Source organism: Aquarana catesbeiana, linkage group LG05, assembly GCF_042186555.1.
Source record: "Aquarana catesbeiana isolate 2022-GZ linkage group LG05, ASM4218655v1, whole genome shotgun sequence".
Taxonomy (NCBI): Eukaryota; Metazoa; Chordata; class Amphibia; order Anura; family Ranidae; genus Aquarana; species Aquarana catesbeiana.
This window is the reverse complement of record NC_133328.1, coordinates 164,566,709-164,594,649: the sequence shown is the minus strand read 5'-3', so window position 1 is coordinate 164,594,649 and position 27,941 is coordinate 164,566,709.

Below are 27,941 nucleotides of genomic sequence, written 5' to 3'. Positions count from 1 at the left end.
TTCCAGAACCTGGCCCAGCTGAGTGACGTCAGCCGACAGCGGACTTTAGCCAGCTGTCACCTGAAAACGGGTCACTGGAGTGCAGAATGTACTGCACTCTTGTGACCTACAATAGAAGTATAGCCAAAAGAGCTTTGGCTATACTTCTCCTTTAAGTGTGTGAAGGACAGTTTCCTTGGAAAGCCATCTTCTGGAACAGGGTCATCAAGGATCTTTTTACTAGGTTCAAAGGGAAGCTCCTGAAGAACCAAATGGACATAATTTAGTTACCACAAAGCACTGTGAGTTTTTGTTTGGAGAAAATTGGAGCTTGCTTTATAAGGGGTATTTGCCTTCCTCTGGATCAACTGTGGGTTTAGAATTATGTATTTACATGTTTTTATTTTATTATAAATGTATTTTTCTATTGATTAGGTGTTTTGTGTCTTTTTAACCTAAATATGTAACTAAGAAAAATACACATAGAATCGGCAGAAAAGCAGAACAAAAATTGAGTATTTAGCTATTTATTCTGATTATTTTAGCAATTATTAACACTGATAAAATAATATTAAGTGTACTTTTAAAATATTCTACAGAATAAATGAATATATTTCATAGCAGAGCTCTAGATGTCAGTACCTAATAAAATTCTGTTATAAAATTCATAATTACGTCTGAGCCAATCCTTTTCACAGAATCATTCTTTAAACTTTCAGAAACATTTTGGAATTGCTTTATGCCACAAAGTAAACCAAACCAGAATTCAATACATTAAACAACAAGTTAATGTACACTCTTTCTTCAAAGGAAAAACAATAATTTATCTTTCATAAGATGTAAATGAATGCATCATTTTTTGTAATAGAATGCAGTACCCATTTAATTTGCCTTTATCAGTTGTTCATTAGGGATTCATATTTCTTTGCATGCTGATAGCGGAAGCAGCAAACTGAATTAACTACACTCTCCTTAATGGAAGCTTCTTTGTTTTGTGAATAATAAAACAAAATCTACAGTAAAGTGCATAAAAACTGGATTGTTAAAACTAATGGCCCATTGACAATGTGCCAAATCTTTATGGTGACTGTTTGTAATTTATTGTAGACAAGTTTAGAATCATCCTAAACCCTACTGTGATACATAAAAACTTCAGATTAATATTGCTGATATTAAAGCCAGAAGATCAGCTAACAGCTTTGTAAACCAATTAAGAGCAACATATTCTTATTTTCTGTATTTATTTTAAGCCAACAGATTACACAGCGCCTTAAAGTGTATATAAAGGTACATTTTCATTAGTCTCTGTTTCCCAGTAAATACTACAATGTACTGTCTCCACAACATACACACATAAGGCCTTTTTGAGAGGAAACCAATTAGCATAGCAGAAGCATATGTAAGGATGTGTTCCCTAACAGCCTAGCTTTGTTTGCATGTTTTGCAATACTCTCTTAGAATGTTGTGCTCGAGAGTTCCTTGTGCTAGACTTTTTACAGACCCTAATGAGAAGGGTCCAGAGTACTATGACCAACATGTGATGTAGAGAGCCCTGTCTGTTTTTCTTGACAATCCCTAATAAGTCTGCCATTCGGTGTTTGGACCTTGCCTTAGCAAACAGCTTAGTCCTGTTATGAAAATATTTTTTCCTAGCTGGGGTCCTTCCCCTGCCAGCAAGCTATGTGATAGCTGGAGGAGGTCCTAGACCTTGAGCCCAGGGCATAGAGGGCTTGGCTCTCTTATAGGCTGTGTACCTGTGGAAGTAGGCTGTATGCCAGTGACTGGAGAAGCTAGTGTACTGGAACTGGAGCTGAGTCACACTAACACCTCACATTGTGTGGAGAGTTACTTTAATGGTAGCTATGGGCTCCTAATGCTGGGTACCACTTAGACACTGTCCTAAGAAGTTGTAGGGGATTATGTGTAAGGGTTATCAGTATTAAACCTTCTCATCCTTCAATCTCAAGTTCTAATAAAACATTTAAAAGTTACCTAGGATCAGACCTGCATTAATGAGACATTGGGGTAAATGAACTGCCTTGGGTACAGGGAAAGGGTACAAACTTGCAGAGAAAAAATTAGGAAAGTCTTCTATCTTCCACTTATGCAAAGGGTCAGATTTAATGGTTTACCCAATTGCTACACACGTAAAGTGGATGTAAGCTGCCAGACGAGGGTAATCTCACATGACCCCTCCCCCCAATCCCTCATAAAAAAACCCCAACCTAATGCTTTAATCACACAATATGATATTTACGTTCATATGATGTAGGTTAGACAAGCCCTACATGGGCACATGAGTGTTGAGAGTGGCCTACCATGCCTTATTCAGTTTGCTGCACCTCCTGGACCTGTAGTGAAGACCTGAGGTGACTTTCTTCCCCATATTGGCCAATCATCATATACAGCATTAACATAATGATGAGACCATTCTTTTTGTGGGGAAAAGGCAACTATTGATACGTGATCACTGAGATTTCACAAACTTGTTGTAAAATCTCCATGTCATAATGTATGAATCAGAAATCCTAATGGCTGCTTTTCCTCAACAGATAAGACTCAAACAACTACTGTAACTGTCAAAAATAATTATTGAATTATAACTTAACCTCTTAGATGTTGTATGACTTTTTTCCTAAAACTAAATATACATTGTGGTGATTGCATCACAAATTTTATAAGAATGTTGGCTGCAATGTAATGACTTATGCATAATAAACAAACATATTTTATTATTTATTTTACAATTTTACCTGCAGCACCATGTGTCCATGAAACCAGTTATTACACCCCAACTGTATAGGTAAATTCAAAGCTCTAAGAGCTCTACTGTACTGTAGGCAGCCAGGAAAGTAGAAACATAGAGTGAGTGAATGTCCTGATGAGCTACACACTGCCTATTGAAGAGAAACCATATGAAATAATGTTAGACATTTTGGCACAAAATGACTTGAGCTTAACCATGTTCTTTCACAAACTGACCGCTCAGTGGATAGCTTTGTTTCTTTTTTATCATCTGAACAGTCTACAGTGCCTTGAAAGAGTATTCATACCCCTTGAAATTTTCCACATTTTGTAATGTTACAACCAAAAACATAAATGTAGTTTATTGGGATTTTATGTGATAGACCAACACAAAGTGGCACATAATTGTGAAGTGGAAGAAAAATGATAAATGGTTTTAATTTTTTTTTACAAATAAATATGTGAAAAGTGTGGCATGCATTTGTATTCAGCCCCCCTGCGTCAATACTTTGTAGAACTACCTTTTGCTGCAATTACAGCTGCAAGTCTTTTTGGGGATGTCTCTACCAGCTTTGCACATCTACAGAGTGAAATGTTTACCCATTTATCTTTGCAAAATAGCTCAAGCTCTGTTAGATTGGATGGAGTGTCTGTGAACAGCAATTTTCAAGCCTTGCCACAGATTCTCAATTGGATTCAGGTCTGGATTTTGACTAGGCCATTCTAACACATGAATATGCTTTGATCTAAACCATTCCATTGTAGCTCTGGCTGTATGTTTAGGGTTGTTGTTCTGCTGGAAGGTGAACCTCCGCCCCAGTCTCAAGCCTTTTGCAGACTGTAACAGGTTTTCTTTTAAGATTGCCCTGTATTTGGCTTCCATCAACTCTGTCCAGCTTCCCTGTCCCTGCTGTAGAAAAACATCCCCACAACATGATGCTGCCCCCGCCATGTTTCACGGTGGGGATGATGTGTTCAGGGTGTTGTACAGTGTTAGTTTTACACAACACATAGGGGGTCATTTACTATAGCGCTGCAGTGCTAATTAGCGCTATTTAGCAGCCAATCTCGCTAATTAGCGCTAAAACAGTATTCACTATAGCGCTGGTAAAAAAAATACTCCCAAAATCGAATTTATTATAGTTACCTGAAAACAAATAGCGCCCAAACCGTTACTCTGCTAAAACCTGGAGTAGTGCACATGGAAATAATGTTTAGAGCATGATATAATTGCCTAAATTGTACTGAAATATGCAGTATATTGTTTAATCATAATCTGCTTTTAAACTATCTGTAAAAATGATTTCTACACTGAAATATCTTTAAAAGTCTGAAAAGAGATAAATTCCCCATCTCTGTTCAACTAGGTGCCAACAAAACTGAGCATGCTCAGACCTGCAAAAAACTCTCATTTTAGCTCCCATGGCTTTTTTACAAGGTGCTATAGTAAATACCAAAATTAGCTCTGGGCTAAAATGCGTTTTTGAGAATGAAAATCGGCGCTATTATAGTCCAATGCAAGTTTCAGACATTGATTCTAATAGTACAATTGTAACTCCCACAAATAAATACTTTTAATGTTGAGATGAAATGTATCTTTCTCTGAAATAAATGTTCTTTGCAACAATGTTGCTGCTTATATTTTGTTTTTTCTCATCTTTTTTGTTTTAGAATGTGGAATGTTTTGATGTTTTGGTAAAATATATTTTTCTCTGTCACTTTCACTTGTTACTCTCCATCTCACCAAAATCTTTACCCAAACTCACAAAGGTGTTTTTACAAACCACAAACAATACCATTGCTGATACAAATTTAAAATGGTCACCATTTTGTGTGTTTTTTATTATTTCCAAATAATCATAATTTGAGCCCAAAAAATGTGATATGTGTACCAACATCAGAAATCAAAATGTAATTCCCAAAAATTAGAGGGTAACATCACTATTCTACACTCACCCACCAAATATCACAGAATAAATCAAGAAGAATAACTCTTGAGTAATGTAATTCCACCACCTATATGTCCAAAGAAATACAGTATATGTGTATTTATGTATAGAAGGTTTCCACATGTGGTGGCTCTGTGACGTAGAGGTTAGTACTTCTGCATAGCATCTCTGAGGGTCTTGGCTCAAATCCTAAATATGTTGCTTCATGTAGAGAAGTTGTCTCATCTCCCTATGTTGTTAAACATAACTCAGGTCCTAAAACTATGTCTAAATGCAGTATTTATGTGTAGGAGGGTTCCACCACCATTGTAAATCTTGCCAGATACACTATCTAGCCAAAAGTATTGTGATGCCTGTCTTTACACACACACATGAACTTTATTGGCAGCCCAGTCTTAGTCCATAGGGTTAAAATTTGGTTTGGTCCACCCTTTGCAGTTATAACAGCTTCTGGGAAGGCTGGGAAGGCTGTCCACAAGGTTTAGTGTGTCTATGGGAATATTTGACCATTTTTCCAGAAGCGCATTTGTGAGGCCAGGCACTGATGTTGGATGAGAAGGCCTGGCTCGCAGTCTCTGCTCTAATTCAGCCAAAAGGTGTTCTATCGGGTTGAGGTCAGGACTCTGTGCAGGTCAGTCTTCCACCCCAAACTCCCTCTTCCATGTCTTTATGGACCTTGCTTTGTGCCCTGGTGTGCAGTCATGTGTGAACAGGAAGGGGCCATCCCCAAACTGTTCCCACAAAGTCGGGAGCATGAAATTGTCCAAAATGTCTTGGTATGCTGACACCTTAAGAGTTCCCTTCACTGGAACTAAGAGGCCAAGCCCAACACCTGCATAAACAACCCCATTTCATAATCCAAAGACATGCTGGCATCTTATTTGTCTCCTGTCAAAATAGTCTCTAATGTAAGAAAGTTCATTTTGGACTTTAGATTGGAAGCTCATTGCAGCCAGGGACTGATGTTAATGTTAGCACTAATCATGCCCAGGGGTATATATACCTCCACCATTTAATTTAACAGTACTACAATGTCTTTCCAGATTTCTGGCAAAATATCCTCGGGTACCGGTATATGTCATTTTTTACAGTACTCTGGACATGTCTCTAGATGTGCACAGGAAGTACTGCCCGCAGGGCCCCAGGGCATATACAGCTCTTGCAAAATTTTTGACGGAAATTGGGCTTTTTGATTTATGGCGGTGTAAGTTTCCTTTTAAGGCACAATTTTCATGTCATTCCCTAACGCATTCCACTTTGTCGCGCATTGATTTAGTTTTGAGTAATACATTAACGCACTGTTATGATCCAGAGGTCACCTATCTTGCCAGAGGTCTATCCGACCATTCCCCGGTACAGCTCAGTTTAAGCTTCCCCACTGTAAAATTACCAATACACTGGAAGATGAATCCTTTCTGGAATTCTCTGTTTAGAGATACTAAACAGATGCAAATGCAAATTCAGCACTTCTTACTAGATAATAAGCATTCTGCCCCACCGGGTATAGTCTGGGACACTCTGAAGGCTTTTATCAGGGGGATGTGTATTAAAGAAATAGCCACAATTAAAACAAATAGCAGACAATGGGCAGCTGACGCCAGTATAGCAGTAGACAAAGCAGAAGAGGAATTCCTACAAGCGCCGACAACTGATAGTGAAGGAAAATGGAAAGACGCACAAAAAATGTATCGCACCATACATACCCAACAAGCAGAAAACAAACGTTTCTTTACCTCACAAACATACTTTTAAGAGGGAGAAAAAACAGGCCATATGTTATCGGTAATAGCCAAATCGCAACAACCATCACCAATTATTCACCGCTTGGCGGTGTCATCAACACAAGTAGTTATGGACACCCCTTCAATTATGCAGGGATTCTGTACTTTTTTCCAGGAGGTGTATTCCTTGAAGGTGAGTTATCCTGAAGCAGACTTAACTGAGTTTTTAGATCTCACTTCCGACAATACAGGGGGAAGATAAAAAACTGCTAAATGCACCTATATCTCTGGAAGAGTTGCAACTTGCGTTAGCAACATTCCCCAATTCTAAGGCCCCGGGGAATGATGGTATCCCAATTGAGATGTATAAAAAATTTGGTGGCATACTCTTACCGGAATTGCTACACACAATTAAGGAAGCTCATGCTAATGACTCCTTACCAGACTCCATGTACGAGGCAGTGGTAGTGGTCCTGTTGAAACCCGGGAAGGATCCGATCCAACCTGAGTCGTACAGGCCCATATCGCTTTTAAATAATGATTTGAAATTGATCACTAAAGTCCTCGCTATGTGGTTGTCTAAGGTGGTGACAAAACTGGTGCACCCGGATCAATCGGGATTTATACCTAACAGATCCACAGCACACAATCTTCGCAGATTACATTTAAATATGCAGATAATACAGGTCAAAGAGCTATCCTTTCCCTAGACGCCGCTAAGGCATCCGATAGCATAGGATGGGATTATCTTTGGAGGGTGCTAGAGAAATTCAACTTGGGGGAGACATTCATATCCTGGATTAAACTACTATACAGAACACCGAAAGCATGTATTAGAATTAACAACACACTGTCCTCCTTTTTTGATTTGCACAGGGGAACAAGACAGGGCTGCCCACTATCCCCGTTGCTCTTTGCTCTGGCCATAGAGCCTCTGGCTGCTGCTATCAGAGGGAACCCAGCTATATGCGGTTTTAAAAGGGAAAATTTGGAAGATAAAATAGCCTAGTATGCTGACGATGCCCTCATCTTTTTGGGCGACACGTCTGCCTCCTTGACGAGTCTCATGGAGTTAATCAGTAAATTTGGATCCTATTCGGGGTTCAAGATAAACTGGGACAAGTCCACACTGTTACCACTGGATCCCCTTGTATCGCCACTTCCTTCAGCAGCAGACCAGATAAGGGTGGTAGATACTTTCCGATATTTAGGCATAGTTATCCATCCTAATTTAGAATTATATGTCAAACTAAATATAAATCCCTTGATCAAAAAATTTCAGGAAAAAGCAGCCAGTTGGATAAAACTTCCCCTTTCGGTAGTTGGCCGATGTAACCTGATAAAAATGGTCTGGGGTCCACAACTTTTGTATGCGCTCCACAACGCCCCTATCTGGATTCCTATACACGTTTTCAAAAAATGTAACACCATATTTCGCTCCTTGATCTGGAGGAAACAGGTGCCATGTATTAAATTGGAAACATTACAGGAGGCAAAAGACTCGGGTGGGCTGGCAGTCCCGAACCCATATTATTATTTCATAGCGGCTCAATTACAACACCTAACAGGTTGGCAGGACTCTGAGTTATCTGATCCTACGAGCAATATAATATGCACGTTACTCTCGAGTGGGGGCCTTGTGGAGTGCTTGGAAGCGGGAGAGTTCCGCAGAGTAACTGAACACCAAACTATGGTGCTTATAGATAAGATATGGAACAAGGCCAAACAACATTTTCACTATGAAGGGTATTCTGAATGGTCTCGTATATGGAACAATAGCAATTTTCCCGAACTGTGTAAATTAAAGGGCTTCTCTGTGTGGTCTAGGAGCAGGGTGGTGTATATTCAACAGTTATACCAAGGAGGACTTTTACGGGACTTTCAATCCCTAAGGGAAGAATATGGCATACCAAATGTTGTGTTCTTTCAATATTTACAACTTAGGCACGCCATCTCAGCACAAGCTACATTATCCAAATGGCAATTAACTAGACCAATGGTGCTCGCACAGTTAGTAACTTCAGTGTCTAGGAAAGGACAGATATCGTCTATATATGAATCACTAATAATGCAGGTATCCAAGACTATGTCATTAAAATGCAGGACAAGTTGGGGGGAGGATATAGGTCACATTACAGATGAGGAATGGTCTGCTATAATGGAGACTGTACCCAAAGTGTCTCTTTCCTCCTCCCAAAAACTTACACAATTATTCATTATACATCGTACCCCCTATAAATTATATAAATGAAACAGAAGAGATGACCCTTTTTGCCCCATTGTAAGATAGATAATGGTACTCTCATACAAATGCTCTGGAAGTGCCCAAAATTGCAAAGATACTGGTCTGAAATAATCAACTCTATAAATAAAATATGGAATCTTGCATTTGTGGTTGACCCCAAGCTGTGTCTGTTGAGATGGTTGGATGAGGAATTATATACACCGCACACGTATATAGCCATTACCAGAATATTGTTTATTGCAAGAAAACTTATAGCTAAGAAATGGCTTTCGGTGACACCGCCAACACACGCAGAATGGATTAATACCATAAATGAAACTCTATTGAGGGAAAAGTTGACATACCAACATAGGGGTAGCCCAGCAAAATTTGAACGTATATGGGATCCATGGTTGGAGGTACCTGGTTTAGCCTCCTTCCAATTGGTCCAAAATAAAAACTCGGTGGCAGGACACAGACGCCTACCCCCCTTGTCTGAGGAGGGAGGCTGTCTACATTGGGTGTATACAGGGTGATATGGTGGCATAGAGACTCAGAATGTGGATTAATCTGACAGAATAATTTTGATGAGAAATTGTCTTACTCTGCAGTGACGAGTTATATGGTTTTAAGTATATATTAGTTAAAGAGATAAACGCAGGAATCACCCCCCCACTGTTCAGGGGGGAGAGGTACCTCTACACCGACCGACTTTCCTTTCAAGGGCCGGGAGCGGAGTAGGGGTACAAAGTACTAAAAGGACACACTTACTAATCGTAGAAAACACGAGATAAGGCTGAAATTGGTATGGATATGTAAAGATTTGTCTTCATATGTTGATTATAGGCCTATATATACCATAATAATGCAGTAAAAGCAAGCCGATTGGTTGTATATTTGGAGAATAATATGTCCTTGGCAATGTAATTTGATGTATGTTTTTGTTTTTGTTTTAAGGAAGAGTTCTTTCTCTTCTTATGTTTTAAAAAACTAATAAAAAAGAATCTGATTTAAAAAAAAAAAAATCATGCCCAGGGACTTTTAAAATTGTAGGGTTTACACTACACAGGCACATATGCCTAGAAACTATTGCTTTGTTTATGTGCATGCAAATGGCCTTCAATCTTTGGCCTGTAGTTGGAGATTTGATGCACATAGCCAAGGGCTAACACAGTTGCAAATATTATTATGTGTTCCTGCTCATCAGGTGCAAGCACTTTAGACATACATGAAGAGACAGATTGAAAGATACTGGTGGGCGTGTACTTTTATTGGGCGTGTGTCAGCAGTATGCTAACAATACAACCTTATATAAAGGACTGCCGGGGGGGGGGGTTCATTTGGCCTAAGAAGCGGCCAGGTTTTTTGCTGTGATTTGTGGGGGAGAAGGGATGATATTGTGCATATTGACAAGCGCTCAACTAGGGCTGTTTGTTCGCTGAAATTCTTGTGCTTTTATTCCATCAAAAGTGGGTTTATGTGGCCATGCTGTCAATGTTGTTGTCTGTATTCCTGTCCGAACAAGCATTCATGATTTGGGAGCATGTGCTGACCTTCTACTCTTTGATCTTATTGCTTAATCGTGTACATGGAAATGCAGCTTCCAGAAGAACATACTCCCCAATCTAGGCGTGTGGATTGTGGGGTGGTGGCGGGTGTTATAGTTTGAATATGTGCCTTTTTAATAATATGTTGGAATGCTTTGTGACAATAATGACTGTTAAGTATGTTTCTATAATCTTGCAGATAAAAATATGATATGTTACCCGTTATACACTAAAAGTAAAGCTGTGTCCACTCTAAGGTTTAGACAAATTTTAGATTGTACGCTCCTATGAGCAGGGCCCTTAAAACTCAATTACTAACTGTTTTGCTAAATGTAGCACCATATATCCTGTAGAATATTTATTTTTTTATGCTAGTAAATGTACATAATTTTGTTTTCTGCTGGCAGAATAAAAGTACATTATTGAGCTTGTTTGTTGTTTTTTCTCTTTTCTTTCTTCTTTTTAATTAGTTTTGGGGGTAGTGATTTGAGGAAAGTGCAATATCTTACATATACCCATAGAAATTATATGATAAAATTGTGCACCAAAAAACCTAATCTCTTCAGAACACTTGCAAGTAAATGATAAAGGTGTTTAGGTGGAGTCTTTGTATATAACAGCTGTGTAGAATTGCAGGTAATGAATTCAGTTTGTGGATAGGCAGTGTTGTATGTGTCAGCCCTGGTTCACATTGGTGCGATTTGACATGTTAAATCGCATGCCAAAATTGACGGCAATTGCACCGTCCTTATCGGTGTGGCGCTGCAATTTCCAAAAGTAGCTTCTGTACTACTTTTGGCGACTTCTGGGTGCGATTTCCATTGACATCTGTGCAGAAATCTGCACAGATGTCTCTGAAATTCCCCCCCGCAGTCGGGACTGACACGGAGGAATGAAATTGTGTGAGTTCAGCTGAACTCGCACAATTTCCTGCCGTTGTCAGTGTGAACCAGGGCTCAAACTGGGCCTTTGTCTTTGTAATTCACCTGCTGCGATCCCAGGGACACCATTTCTTATCAAACTCCCTTAAGTTTGCCTTCAAATATTGTTATATATAGAAATACAGATTTGCATAGATTTGGTGTGGGTGGGGTTCATTGATTTGTTTGGCATCACCACACATTTGCTTCCAGCCCATGTGCACACATCACTTCCTGCATTTGTTCTGCTGATATAAATCAGTAAGGACTATGCAAATATAAATGAGAGCTCCTTTTATTTAAAAAAAAAAAAAAAATTATATATATATATATATATATATATATATATATATATATATATATATATATATATAAATATATGTCTTGTTTCACCCTTGGGTGACTTTTCCTGCATACTTGGACATCCCAGTTGTATGACTAGTTGTACCTCATGATTCTCAATGATAACCATTCATATCTGTGCTACTTCATGTCTCACCAACTTCAAAGTAGTCTCTGTACTACTTTGGTGTGACTTTCATGCAACTCTAGGTACATAGGTCGCTATATTACACAGGCATTCCCAGAAGTTGGGGCCAAGTTGCTGCAGCAAAGTGGCAGCAAAATAGTGTCTTTCAGGTCGCAGCAGTGTGAATGAGATTCATGCATAACACCTTTGAATTTGGCCCAATTGCCACAAGTGCATCCTGAAAGTGGGGCAAATTCGGCCCTGCACTACCTTGGTTTGACTTTGATACGATTTGAGGTCCATACACCACAAGATTACACAGGCATTGCTTCAAGACATTGCAAAGCTGTGCAATTTTAAGGTTGCACAAGTGCAAATACGGCCTTATTCAAAGGTGTTATCAATTAATCTTATTAGGTTACCTTTACACTTGGGTGACTTTTCATGCAGCATTGGACCTCAGAGTCACATGAAAAGTTGCCCCCCATTATTTCCATTCATATCTATTCAACTTCACCCATGTTCACATAGCTCTGAATTGACATGTCAAATTGCAGGCTAAATCAGCACTTATTAACGGCAATGGAACTGTCCGAATTGGTGCAACGCCGCACAGATTCCCAAAAGTAGTTCCTGCACTACTTTGGGCGACTTCAGGGGGCGATTTCTTACCTCCCAACTTTTTGAGATGGGTATAAGGGACACCTATTAACAAAAGTATGTAGGCATAGGACACACCCCCTAAAACACCTCCTTAAAGGAGATTTATTCCAAAAAAAAAAAAAAAAAACATTATTAGTTAAACCCCCAAGTGTTTTTTTTTTTACCAATAATATTCCCTTAGATTGGCTTTGGAAATTTACAAACAAAGCAATTTAGAAATTACATGAAAGGTTTAGTGCTGGGAAACCCTTTTTGAAAGATAAAAAGTGCACTATATAGATCAGAACAAATGAGGGACAAATGAGAAGGAAAAAGGAACCAAGGGACTTTGTTCCAAATCAGGGACAGTTGGGACCTAGACATCTGTGCAGGAAAGTGCACTCTGATGTCTCTGAAATCGTTCACAAAGTTGGGCCGAGGCCCCTTTCACACTTGTGCGACTTTTGACATCAGTAGCATGACAAGTCATACCCCATGATCAGGGCCGCCATCAGGGGGGTACAGGCATTACACCTGTAAGTGGCCCAAATTTTCCCAGGGGCCCGGTCTCCCCCCCGTTCTCAGCTCGCGGCTGAGAGGAGAGGAAACACTTTCATTTTCAGTTCCCCCCGCCGCTCTCATGTCACGGCTGGAGAGAGGAGAGAAAATGGTCACATGATAATCTAACCCACCAGACTTGCAGTTCGGTCCAGCTGTCATTCAGCCGGGCCCCCTCCTCCTATCACGTGTCCACGCGGCAATCTCTACTCCCCCTAATGCTCGGTGGAGTCCAGCCTGCCAGTGACCGCCTAAGCCATGCTGGTGAGCGGCGGAGGGGAGGGAAGGGGAATTGATTGGCGCCTATGCAGGGCATAGTGCTGGCTGTGGGGCCCGAGGGGCTCTGCGAGGAGAGGGAAGGGGAATTGATTGGCGCCTGCGCAGGGCATAGTGCTGGCTGTGGGGCCCGAGGGGCTCTGCGAGGAGATGACGGACCCAACTTCCTGTCAGAAGAGGACAGAGCGGTAAGTGGCCACATACCCTTCTCATGGCTGTGTGACACCTCTCAGGGAATGGATGTGCCAATGTATGGTAGACATCATGGGCAGAGCCAGTATACAGATGTGCAGCTCATAGGTACACCCCATGGAATACACTACTTCCCATTCATTCATCCCCCTAGCATAGTCTGTGTCTTATTCACTGACCCCCCCTGTCATAGACTGCCCCCTATTCACTGACCCCCTCTGTCATAGACTGCCCCCTATTCACTGACCCCCCCTGTCATCATAGACTGCCCCCTATTCACTGACCCCCCCGTCATAGACTGCCCCCTATTCACTGACCCCCCCCTGTCATAGACTGCCCCCATTCACTGACCCCCCCCGTCATATACTGCTCCCTATTCACTGACCCCCCTGTCATAGACTACCCCCTACTCACTGACCCTTTGTCATAGACTGCCAGGGCCGCCATTAGGGGGGTACAGGCAGCACCCCCCAGTTCTCTACTCGCTGCAGAGGGAAGAAGGGAAGAGGAGGTGAGATGACACTTCAACTTTTTCGCCCCAACCCCCCCCAGTTCTCTGCTCCAAGGGGCCCATGTCTGAAGCTGTGTAAGGGGCCCCAAATTTTCTGATGGCGGCCCTGCCCATGATTTTCAATGAGTCCCATTCATATCTGTGTGACTTCAAGTCACACCAACTTCAAAGTAGTCCCTCTACTACTTTGGTCCGACTTTGATGTGAGTTGAGGTCCATAGACCTCAAGTTACACAGGCATTCCCTGAAATCATGGCAAAATTGCGACTCCTGCATCCATAGACCTCAAAATTACACAGGCATTGCTTAGAGTTGCATCAGTGTGAAAGGGGCCTAAGTCACTGTGCTCAGTACTATTATGCATAGAATATAAAGTAGTCCCACCATCAAACACTAGTAAACGTATGTTCTCAATATATATGTGCTCAAATGGCTGAAAATCACACAGATGGTATCACCTACTGAAAGCTTGCATTGTACTCAGCAGCATATGCTGAAAAGAAAGGCAAATGCCTATTAGTCAATGCCTCATCAGCATGAGCATGGTTGTTACTATAATATTAATGCCTGAAATGCAAAACATTATTGTATAGAATCAAACATTAATAAATGTATTTTCTTTGTAGGTATGTGAAATGTTCTGTAGTGGTATGCCCTGCTACCTTCAAAGGTTCAAGCCATGAGTTCAAATCTCACTGATGGTATCACCTCCTGAAAATGTTTATTGTACTCAGCAGCATAATTTGCCAGTGCACATCAGTTTGGTTTATTCCATATTTTAACTCTTGAAATGCATGCAATCAATAATATTATGGTGTGGAATTCCAAAAATCAAGGAAAAAAACGTTGTAGGGTCCCCCAGTACATACCAGGCCCCCCCAAAAAATTGACGTGGCCCCCCCAAAATCCATACCAGACCATTATCCGAGCATGCAGCCTGGAGGTTAGGATGGGGGGGTGAGCGACCACCCTCCCCTTCTGAACCGTACCAGGCCACATGCCCTCAACACGAGGAGAGTGCTTTGGGGTCCCCCCATGTTGATGGGGATAAGGGCCTCTTCCCGACAACCCTGGCCGGTGGTTGTCGGTCTGTGGGCAGGGGGGTTATCAGAATCTGGAAGCCCCCTTTAACAAGGGGACCCCAAGAACCTGCCCCTCTATGTGAATGGGTAGGGGTACATTGTCACTTAATGTACCCGATGTACCCCTAATAATAAAATTACCAAAATATAAACAATATACTTTTTTTTTTATTGAAAGTGTATCTTTCCTTTAAAGGCTTATTGCAGTCAAACCAGGAAATGGTTTGGGGGTTGGTTTTTATTTTCAATGCTTTGTTTAAAGTTTATACCATTTTAAACTGATTTATTTTACTTTTCTTACTATACCTTAGACAAAGCTGTCCATTAGGGGATGAGTCAATTCAACGAGTCAGACCTCTGGCTTATTCATGTGCGTATGTAAATGTCAGTTTGAGCTGTCGAGCTCTGTAAATAATAAGCTTAACACAACACTAGCTGACTGTATAGTTAGTTTTTGCTTCACTATAAGAAACAGAAGCACATTAGGTGTTAATTAACTTGTCAAATCACAATAATACAAAACAATGGTATGTCTCCCAACTGTGATATACATATTTTGTAAGTAAAACCATAGCTTTTTCTTTAGTAGTGCATTTTTGATATATACAGTAGGTGGGGTTTATTTACAAGGTCACTTAACTCAAAACTGGAGAGGTAACTGGCCAAAAACTTCTGATAGCTATTGGAAATGTTATATGTGATATTTCTGTACTTAAGTTACTCAAGTTGCGTGGTCTGTACACACACTATGAGAGAAGGAGGCAGTGGGGCTCCTGATTTCAGTATTTTTTTTAAATTACAGAGTAGCCTTTCTCAACCGGGGTTCCATGGAACTATTGAGTTGCTTCAGAGATTGCTGGAGATTCCTTGAACAATGAGCAATTGTTTCTTACTCCAATGCTCTTTTTAGCTATCTTCCAATGACCACCAATTTAAGATGTTTGTTCTCCACACTGACCAGCAATCTAAGGGGGGCATTCTTTATTGACCACCAAGATTTAGGAAAGAGAGTTAGAAAGTATGTAATAGGATGGGCTAAAGCATGTAACGGTGGAAATAGACACCCAAAACTCTGAGGTGGACAGGAACCATGTCAAGAACTGCAGCAGATCTCATCTTACATTTGGCAGATCCAAGATATATAAAAAGAGGATGACTCAGTCCACCATGTTCCACCTTTAACTAAAATATCACGTTTGCACAGACTGACTCTTTAATGTTAGCAAAAGTGAGCCTATATTTAAAATTTAGAAAGGATGGTTAGACAGTTGTAAAATGACCCTCTCTTCTGTCATACATGGGAATATGATAATGAGATAATGCACTGAGAAAGTACTGGGGTCCTTTAAAAGCCAATATTTATTTTGCCTAAATGAAGAAAGGCCATGTAAAAGTGTTCTGGAGAGAGATAAAGCATTTATAGGAGTTGAAGGGCATTTTCCATTCACATTTGCTGGTGCAGCAAATTAAACAGAGTGTTGGGCAAAAGACCAGTCTGGAATCAGACTGCTGGCTTTTTGCTTTATTAACTGTTTTCCAGCCTCCCATATTTTGCCAGTGGGCACTTAAAAGATTAGAATTTCCAGTCTTGTCAGCTCTTATAGACTGGAACAATATCAATCATTTCTCCACATCAATTTAGTTCATTCACAGCACGTTAGGGGGATTGAAGAGTCATCTAACAATTTGTCACACTAGAGAATTATGTGTCAATCAGCAAATCTCCTGAGATTTTTTTTAACAAGAATAATTGTATTATGAAGAATGAACATTTTTGCATTGTAACATCCATTAGTAGAAAAAAATAAATCTATTGTGGATTCACTGTATTTAACAATAATACCACTTTTTTCCCGAAAATTTTGCTGGTCAAACCCTGTCTATAATTTATGACTTTTTTAAAAATATGGGGCTAATTACATTTTCTGCAGTTATAGTGCAACTTTGTTATAGCAATATTTCCCAAGGTTGTTATTTTAGGGAGAATCTTTCCTTTGCCCACACTAAAATCTATAGGGTCAAACATAGTTTTCAATCTTTTTGAAGCTGCAGCTTTTATTAAAATAATATCTGGCGATCCCGCCTCAAAGGTCTTTGTTCTTGACCTTTCTGTTGGGGTGATGACTAGCTTCCATTTGTGCTCATGAATTGTCACACTGTCACATGTGCCCTTGTTTAATATTACTAGCAGCCATGCTGGCACACATTGTACAGACAAGGTCAACTATTGTCACTATCAGAAATTCAGTCCAAACGATAAGTAGTTGATACTGGAGTGCATGCCTGTATACAGGAAGTAGATAAAAAGCTGAAAGAGATCAGCAGCACTGAGATGTAACAAAGTATAAAAAATGAAAACAGGTATTTAAAAAATATGGCGACTGTCAGACGGTGCTTTAGCAAACTTAATGTCAATCTACCTAACTCCTCCCACCTAGTAGCCTATACTATGTACTGCTACTGGGACTATGGAGATAAAGCTTTGTGTAAGCTCCAAACCAACATGTTTGAGCTTACAGACGGCTATAGATTGCTTCTTTGCCCCATATGACAGCATTGGGCCAATAAGGCAGGTACAGGTTACCTTTAATGCTTACATTTTACACCCCATGAGACTCAGCACTTTTGACCGCCTCAAGGCACGCTATCATAAATGATATTACCACATACCAGCCACAGGCCCATGTCTTTAAACCCATTAGTGGGATATCTCTTATGTAAGCCTGCTAATAGCCATTGTAAAATAGCTATGCCAAGAGACCTCTAGCAAAGCTGTATTGACTTTTGTCATTTTTTTTAGCAGATAAGTTAAAGAAATACACATTACAGTCTAATTTTTTTGTATCTGTCAGAACCAAAATCTACACATAATTCATATATCCTGGTATGATAGTGCTACATTCATACCGACTCCGATCATTTATCCATCTATCCAAAGGAAATACAGTCAGGTCCATAAATATTGGGACATCGACACAATTCTAATCTTTTTGTCTCTATATACCACCACAATGGATTTGAAATGAAATGAACAAGATGTGCTTTAACTGCAGACTTTCAGCTTTAATTTGAGGATATTTACATCCAAATCAGGTGAATGGTGTAGGAATTACAACAGTTTGTATATGTGCCTCCCACTTTTTCAGGGACCAAAAGTAAAGGGATAGATTAACAATCATCCATCAAACTTTCACTTTTTAATACTTGGTTGCAAATCCTTTGCAGTCAATTACAGCATGATGCACTGTGAAGTGCCGTCCAGTGAGTTCTGAAGCATTTTGCTGAATATGAGCAGATAATATTGCCCGGAACACTTCAGAATTCATCCTGCATCCTCCTGGCTAAATCGACTGTTTGGAACATCCTTAAAAATAAAGAACACACCGGTGAGCTCAGCAACACCAAAAGACCCGTAAGACCACGGAAAACAAGTGCGGTGGATGACCGAAGAATGCTTTCCCTGGTGAAGAAAACACCCTTCACAACAGTTGGCCTGATCAAGAACACTCTCCAGGAGGTATGTGTATGTGTGTCAAAGTCAACAATCAAGAGAAGACTTCACCAGAGTGAATACAGAGGGTTCACCACAAGATGTAAACCATTGGTGAGCCTCAAAAACAGGAAGGCCAGATTAGAGTTTGCCAAACAACATATAAAAAAGCCTTCACAATTCTGGAACAACATCCTACGGACAGATGAGACCAAGATCAACTTGTACCAGAGAGATGGGAAGAGAAGAGTATGGAGAAGGAAAGGAACTGCTCATGATCCAAAGCATACCACCTCATCAGTGAAGCATGGTGGTGGTAGTGTGATGGTGTGGGCATGTATGGCTGCCAGTGGAACTGGTTCTCTTAAATTTATTGATGATGTGACTGCTGATAAAAGCAGCAGGATGAATTCTGAAGTGTTTCGGGCAATATTATCTGCTCATATTCAGCAAAATGCTTCAGAACTCACTGGACGGCACTTCACAGTGCATCGGGCTGTAATTGACTGCAAAGGATTTGCAACCAAGTATTAAAAAGTGAAAGTTTGATAGATGATTGTTAATCTATCCCTTTACTTTTGGTCCCTTAAAAAGTGGGAGGCACATATACAAACTGTTGTAATTCCTACACCGTTCACCTGATTTGGATGTAAATACTCTAAAATTAAAGCTGAAAGTCTGCAGTTAAAGCACATCTTGTTCGTTTAATTTCAAATCCATTGTGGTGGTCTATAGAGACAAAAAGATTAGAATTGTGTCAATGTCCCAATATTTATGGACCTGACTGTATGAAGGCCATAGACTCTGTCAGAATTAGACTTATGATGCAGTGAATTGGAGTCTGCTGGAACCAAAGACCAGATGAACTTAAAGTCATTTTTATGTCTAATCCTGCTTATTTTACTATTGCTTTTGTTTGTGTTGTAATATCTTTTTTCTATATATATTGTTCTTTTTTTCCTTACTTTCAATACAATATTAAAAAATTGTTATGCTAATTCTCTGAATGTTCTAAACAAGAAACAATAATATTTGTCTCTTTGAAGGGTGCTACTTAAAGCAGAGTTCCAGTCATTTTTGTGTTTATGAAAAGTCACACTTTTTGTAGCTGCTGACTTTTCATAAACACACACTCACCTGTCCCATGATCCAGCGATGTGGCCGCCCGAGCCCTCGGTTACTCCCTCTCCTCGGCACCGGGTGCGCACTGCGCATGCACGAGTCATGCTGTGTCGCCTCTATGGTCGGGCAATCTTCTGAGTTTTGTGACATTTCCCAGAAGATTGCAGGGAGGGAGGGGGAGAGGAGAACTTCCTCTCAGATCACCTAAGCGGTCTGAGCTGAAGTGGGAGCTGGTACCTGTCAAAACTAGGTACCTGCCCCACCCCCCAAAAAAATTGCATGGCATGGGGGGGGGGGAGTGCTAAAAGCAGAACCTCCCTTTTTGGGTGGAGCTCCGCTTTAATAATAAACTCTGTTACATTCCCTTCTACATGGTAGTGAGTATCACATATGTACTCCTTTATCAAAACAAATGTACTCCTTCATTAAAACAGATGTCTTTAATAAAACAATGTATTTAGTAGGTACCTACCTTCTGATATATGTTTTTTTATGTTCCATCAAAGTGTAAATTTACTACCCACACCATCAAAATGTCTTTATAAGCTTTCCATTTTTACAAAAATAACTGGGGAAGGGGGGGGGGGGGCTTTTATTTTTAGCATTATTATTACTATTTGTCTATTTGAGGGACACACCAAAGTTAAAGTTAAAAATTCCCCCCAGAAAAAAATAATATTAGATTATTTTCTGAAAGCTTTTACTTATTTTTAGCTCAGCTTAGTTGATCCATTGATTGTAATAAAATGTGCTGTACAAATTGGGACTGACATTGCTCTTTAAATTACACCAACCATGACAGCTGGGATGCTGCTCAAGTGAAAACTATCGTTCAAATTTTGCATCTATATATGATTTTGCACCTTCCAATATATCCAAGCATCCAAGATGCTGCAGGGATTTCCACTGATGATTTGATATCTTGACTTGTGAGTGTAATGTGCTCTCTACCACCTGCCATGCTGATTGTAAGGATTCTGCTAGCAGCACAATAATAGAATCATATAAGTTGAATAACTTTGTCTTATGCAGTTTTTTAAGTGAGTTATGTTTTTTCACATTTCATAACTAAACAGAAATATGAGTCACTGTAATAATAGCTAACTGGCAAATAAAGATGAACAATAATGCTAACTGCATATAGCATAGGGTGTCTAACAAAAAATAACTTATTGTTCCATAGTTACAGGCGGTCAAAAGTGTTGAGTCTCATGGGGTGTAAAATGTAAGCATTAACGCTAACCTGTACTTTGCCCATTCACAGAACAACATCAGATTTGTTTTAATACCCTCCATCCTTAGCACAACATACTCACCTTTTCTTTACTCCCTTACCACTCTGTTCTGCCACCAGGGGCAAAATAATTGCATGGTACTTCCAGGTATAGCAGGCCATGTTAACTCACTACCCTTCTTTCATATGACAGTGCTGAGGCTCAGAGACTGGCCCAGCACTGTCACATGTCCCCAGGCAGTCCCTTACCCTATATAACCCCGAACTAGAGTGCTCAGGTATTGGTACAGGTCTTCCTTTCTTCCCTCCCTGCAGCGGAATGGAATGGGGAGGGGGAGCTAAAGGAAGGTTGAATGAGCACTAATTTCCTCTTGTGGGAACCCTTTCTTAGCCCATAAAGGTGGGCCCAACTTTATATTTATACCTATAATTTTGGAATGGGATGCCCAACAAGCTCATAAAGGTGTGATGGTCAGGTGTCCACAAACATTTGGCCATATTGGGTATATGCTGCTGGGTATGGGGGTCAATAAAATGAACTTGTTTTTTTACCTTGCAGGTGCAATGCACAGGTCCGCGTTAAGGTTTGTACAGGAGAATGTTAAGTCATGTCACTTGCTGTATAGTACTACAGTCCTAAGTACCCATTATTGCCAAGTGCATTAAAATCATACCATGGATCAGTATGCACCTTAAGGTAATTCATTTTTTGTTTAATCAAGTGTCAGCAGTGATCACTTGTATAAATAATATTCACCTTTCCCAGTTTTACATTTCGGGCTTGATTGATCTTTGCTGCTGTGCTTTCTGCTGGTTCAGTATAGGTATACATCCTCATATGAGTTTTCTCTTCCCTTAATAGCTGTCTTAAAAAAATGACATTATCATCTACGCATTTGCCGTCCTTAGTAACGACATCAGTCATTGTCATAGGGTTAAATATGGATTTAGATAAGAAGAGCCTCTAGAGTAAGCTTTTAAAATTTTCAGTTCAGTTTGGCAACTGGCTTTGCATTGCAAAATTACAGCCTGTGAGCTTTTTACTTATCTAAGCTCTTAGATGTGGGGTTCTTCTGCTTGTTAATCAAATGTTGACCTATCTTGTGCGGAGCCGTGCTTGCGGCCTTGGTGGTATGTCATAACTATGACAAGTTTTGCCTGAGGCGCTAGAAGCTGCTGTGTAAAGATGGAATGAGATTCTTTTTTCGGGACATTATTTTTCAATCTCTCTGCAGTTCAGTACATAATTAAAGGCTCAGCCTGTCAAAACTGAAAGTCTTGCAGACACACCAGCTTGTCTTTTGTACTGTAAGTTTGATTTCACATTTAGGGTTTTAAAGTAATCCTTAGCAAACGTTCAAGATGTAGTGAATTCTGCACATGACATGTGTCGGCTGACTGAGTTCAGTGATAGCAGCAGCAGGCAGCCTAATAAATGGCCTCTGGATGCTGAATTCTGGGAATTACAGTGTATTTATATACAGATGATAAATCATATTTGTCATAAAACATTACAAATGGTATATCTTCTGTACAGAGTATCGGCTTAATAGGTGCACTGTTTCTGTGTGTTCTGCTTTTAGCTGTTTATACAAATTGTCCTTTTAGGATGTCTATGATAGAAGATAATATTTCTTAGCAAATGATTAAAGTGTAGCTACAGCTAAAACCATTTTTTTTATCTTTTTATAGAGTAGGGAGCTTTTAGAACCCCTGTCGGGTTTTTATCACTGTGTCTTCATTACTCCTGGAGAGATTCGCCCCTTCTATTGTCTTGGTGGCCATTTAAAGCAGAAAGCAAAATCATTTGAAATCCAAAATGTTTATGGATGTTTTTGGATCTCCCTAACAGGACACAGACAGCTAAATAAATAAATAAAGAAGACGAAAGAGCTTCTAACCTTTTCCTAATCAATTAACAAAAACAGTTTTGGCTTAAAATACACTTTACTAATAGATTGCTAGTTGTATGCAGTATGTATGCACCTGTGCATACATTTTCTACACTATCAATAATAATAATGTACAAGTCTGCATTAAAACATGTCACAATATTCAGCAGTAATAGCATTAAAAATTGTACTTATAAAAAAACAAACAAAGAACCTGGGAGAATAATGCCATCAGTCTTATTAAAAATGCCTTGACACCACACAGCCTTAATAAGTGGGCTGCTAAAACACCTCACCCAATGTGGGTTATATCCAAATCCCACTGCAGAAGAGAGAGAGCGCAGATTGCAATGATATTAAGAAATATGTCATCAATCTGTTGCAAGCAGCAGGAGATCTTTCCATAGTCCCCCCTTCCCCAGTCATCACTCAATGGGGCTGTTTCTGGCAGCTAACAGGGTGAGAGGAGCCAGCAGGGGCTCAATTGAAGCAAACAACATGTGTATACAAAGCTCGGAGCATAAAGACGACTGTTGACTAGTCTCTGTGTCCAAGGATCCTAGCGCTGAAAGTAAATAGTCACCCTGGATAATGCCTGAACAAAAGATGGTAGAGGGCTTCTGAGCAGAAGAGAAAATGAATTAATTACTGTGATTTATCTAAGAGTTATAAAATGCCTCCCTGTACTACACTTACGCATTACTTAGTATGTACAAACTTACAGTTGATCACTAACGCTCATATTGCTCTCTAACAAATTACCTTAAAGAGGAGCTTCATCCCACATGCGCCCCCCCCAACCCCCATGCTTTTTTTTTCCATCCCCTCTTACCTGTTATGCAGGGTTTTCTAAAGAAAACAATGTTGTCTGCTCAGTGAATCCAACATTGTCCTGCTACTGGGTTCCATGCTGCCATATTCCTTTTCTGGTACAATCATTTTTATTGAAATATGCACAAATGCAGATCAACAGGTCACCCACGCAGGGGGATCAGGTGGGAAACATAGAATTACACAGAACATCAATAAATGAATCAAAAACAGGTCTATTCTGTAGAGTAGGTGCTCAGAGTACCACCCCGTGGGACAGTCCATAGGTCCGCACAAATGACTGAAGTCTAAAGGCACCAGCACATATCAGGAAAGGAGAAGAGTGAGAACGGGCAGTTTGGAAAAAAGAAAAAAGCGATAGAGAAAGAGGAAGAAAGAAAGAGAAGCCAAAAGGAGAAGAGAAAAAAAAAGGGGGGGGTGAGAAAGGGCAAAGGGAAGAGAATCGGGGTGGGGGGAGTTAGATACCCGCAGGTCAGGATTGCCATATTTTCTACATCACCAGGAGCTAGCTGTCTCTTCTGGGTTCTTGCAGTAGGCCCTTGCTGACACACTGCAAGGTCCGTCCCAATCACTGTGTGTCCTTGCTTTTGCAGCCTCCTGGAATATGTGACGGGGATATCCCAGAAGGTTGCAGGAGGAGGACACTTCCTTCTTACCTAGAAACGAATGGAGGCAGGGGGCTGACTGGATTAAAGAATTAAAAAAAAAAAGTAGACAAACAAACCAAAAAAGTCTTTATATATACTGCGGAGGGAGGGTTATGGTATTTGGGAGTAAAGGTCCACTTTAATAAATGCCCTCATGTACTTTACTACTAATTCTACATGCCCAGCCATCGTGCTTATTCCCTACTTTTCTTGGATCTGATCATGATAAGGGGCAAGTTCTTTGTGATCTGATTTGCTGCTTCTGCCAGAGAAGCCATTCTGAATCTCTGCTTTGCACAGAGCCCACAACTCATTGTGTTTCTACCTAGGAATAACAGGCAAGCAGTGTTCTGATCAGACCCGATGAAGGATTGCTTCCAGTGAGCAGACCAATCATTTTTTTTTTTTTACATTAGGTAACATTTTAAATGAAAAAATAACCACTTTAACTCATCTGTTAGCATAATTGCAGGTATGTGTAATGTGAAATATACATGTTTGGAAAGTAAAACAGTAATAATCATTTTTATTCAATGATACACACGCACCATTATTCATGAAGTGCAAAAAGATACATAAACGTGGCATAAACTGTTAGTTCTATTTACTGTAGGTAACATTACAACAGTGGTTCCTGTAGACATTAACGTAGGTAAAGTAGTTGTATGGACTTTTTAGTTCTGCATAGTACATAGTTAGACAGATAGCTAAATCTCTGCTGCTGCCAGTAAGCCTGGCCAAGACATCAACCTCACGTTGTACTCTGCTGCTTCCAGGCCTTACCTAGCCCTGCATTAATCTAATAAAAACAAACAGTTTCATGTAATTGCATGCAAATGTTTGGCAAAGATTGGAAAGATGAACAACTGCCTTATTTTGTTCAATTTTTTTTGTAGGCAGGTTTATTGAGTGAGCAAGGGGCACTCAAACTGACACCAACAACCGCCTTGACATGTTTCGCACAGTAATCACTGACTCTTAATGATAACATCACATCAGCTGCTGATTGACTAAGTAGCCGCACACATCTAATAAAGAAATCTCCATTGTCGCTCAATTATTTTGCAGCTGATGTCTTGAAGATGATGCATCTTGATGATGATGACTTCAAAACACAGTATTATGCAATAGTATTATGAAGGATGAGAAGTTACTGTACATTACATGAACAACAAATATGATACACTGTGATGGTATGTATCAGAAAAATGTATTAACACTATAACAATAATTGTACATAAAAATTAAAGTGTAACTCCACTTTTGTTGAGAAAAAAACATTCCCCTCTGGGTGATGTACATTGCAAGGATTATAACAACCTTTCTTGCAGATTCCTACCTTTTTGTTATTCTGAAGAAATTCATGTGGATTTGTCTGTGCCTCTGTGGGTCTAATGGGAGTGCTTTCATAATTATCAGTCAGCTGTGGCAGCTGCAGAGCACTAATGAGGAAAGCTGCTGGGCCTGCATCCCTTTAGATGTGTTCCTATTGGAAATATCCCACCAAAAATGACATTTTTGTTGCAGGGGATGCCTGAAATCTGACTTGTATATTAGGCAGACTTCTGGGAAAATTGGTGAGCCAATCACACAAGCAGGAAATTATGTTTATGGGGGGGTGTTCTGTACACATTCTTTGTACAGAACAACTCCATGTAGCCATATTGCATTGCATTTATAGAAAATGACAGTGGCTGCAGGTTGAAAAGGAAAGGTCATTTTTAATAACATTAAAATATGACTTGTATCGCAATTGTACACGCTATATTATTTTTTTTTTTATTTGCTATTTTTTCCCCATGAAAGTGGAGTTACCCTTTAAATGAATTCAGACAGCAACATTCCTAATTCACTGAAAGCATGCAGGAAGGAAAAAAATATGTCCTCTATGAAAGCATTTTAGCAAACGTTATTGTAAAACCCTGTCTGCTGTTTTTCTGGAGGTATTGAGACAGGTGATTTCAGTGTGGTTCCTAAAACCTTTTAAAACAAATATACAGTGGGGACGGAAAGTATTCAGGCCCCCATAAATTTTTCACTGTTTGTTATATCGCAGCCATTTGCTAAAATCAATTTGCTAAAAAAGTTCATTTTTTTTCCTCATTAATGTACACACAGCACCCCATATTGACAGAAAAACACAGAATTGTTGACATTTTTGCAGATTTATTAAAAAAAGAAAACTGAAAAATCACATGGTCCTAAGTATTCAGACCCTTTGCTCAGTATTTAGAAAAGAAGCATACTTTTGATCTAATACAGCCATGAGTCTTTTTGGGAAAGATGCAACAAGTTTTTCACACCTGGATTTGGGGATCCTCTGCCATTCCTCCTTGCAGATCCTCTCCAGTTCTGTCAGGTTGGATGGTAAACGTTGGTGGACAGCCATTTTTAGGTCTCTCCAGAGATGCTCAATTGGGTTTAAGTCAGGGCTCTGGCTGGGCCATTCAAGAACAGTCACGGAGTTGTTGTGAAGCCACTCCTTCGTTATTATAGCTGTGTGCTTAGGGTCATTGTCTTGTTGGAAGGTAAACCTTCGGCCCAGTCTGAGGTCCTGAGCACTCTGGAGAAGGTTTTCGTCCAGGATATCCCTGTACTTGGCTGCATTCATCTTTCCCTCGATTGCAACCAGTCGTCCTGTCCCTGCAGCTGAAAAACACCCCCACAGCATGATGCTGCCACCAACATGCTTCACTGTTGGGAATGTATTGGACAGGTGATGAGCAGTGCCTGGTTTTCTCCACACATACTGCTTAGAATTAAGGCCAAAAAGTTCTATCTTGGTCTCATCAGACCAGAGAATCTTATTTCTCATCATCTTGGAGTCATTCAGGTGTTTTTTAGCAAACTCCATGCAGGCTTTCATGTGTCTTGCAGAGTCTTGCTTCCGTCGGGCCACTCTGCCATAAAGCCCCGACTGGTGGAGGGCTGCAGTGATGGTTGACTTTCTACAACTTTCTCCCATCTCCCGACTGCATCTCTGGAGCTCAGCCACAGTGATCTTTGGGTTCTTCTTTACCTCTCTCACCAAGGCTCTCCTCTCCCAATAGCTCAGTTTGGCCAGACGGCCAGCTCTAGGAAGGGTTCTGGTCGTCCCAAAAGTCTTCCATTTAAGGATTATGGAGGCCACTGTGCTCTTAGGAACTTTAAGTGCAGCAAACATTTTTTTGTAACCTTGGCCAGATCTGTGCCTTGCCACAATTCTGTCTCTGAGCTCTTCAGGCAGTTCCTATGACCTCATGATTCTCATTTGCTCTGACATGCACTGTGAGCTGTAAGGTCTTATATAGACAGGTGTGTGGCTTTCCTAATCAAGTTCAATCAGTATAATCAAACACAGATGGACTCAGATGAAGGTGTAGAACCATCTCAAGGATGATTAGAAGAAATGGACAGCACCTGAGTTAAAGGGGTTGTAAAGTTAATTTTTTTTTTTTTTTTTAAATAACAAACATGTTATACTTACCTTCACTGTGCAGCTCGTTCTGCACAGAGTGGCCCCGAACCTGGTCTTCTGGGGTCCCTCGGCGGCTGTTTCAGCTCCTCCCCGCAAGCATTTACCACCTTAATGCGAGCTCCCTCGCACGGTGGTGAGTGCTTGCGGGCGCGCTCCCGTGATACAGCCGGCGGCTATAGCCGCTCGCTGTATCACTCGCCCCCGCCCCCCGACGCGCCGCGTCATCGGATGTGATTGACAGCAGCGCGAGCCAGTGGCTGCGCTGCTTTCAATCCATCCACTGCAGCCAATCAGCGACCAGGCTGAGCTGCAATGAAGATGACGAGGACGAGCAGCGAACATTCGAGGCGTCAGGTAAGTAAAACGGGGGGCCTGGGGGCGGCGGTACTGTCAAAAGTTTTTTCACCTTAATGCATAGAATGCATTAAGGTGAAAAAATTTTTACCTTTACAA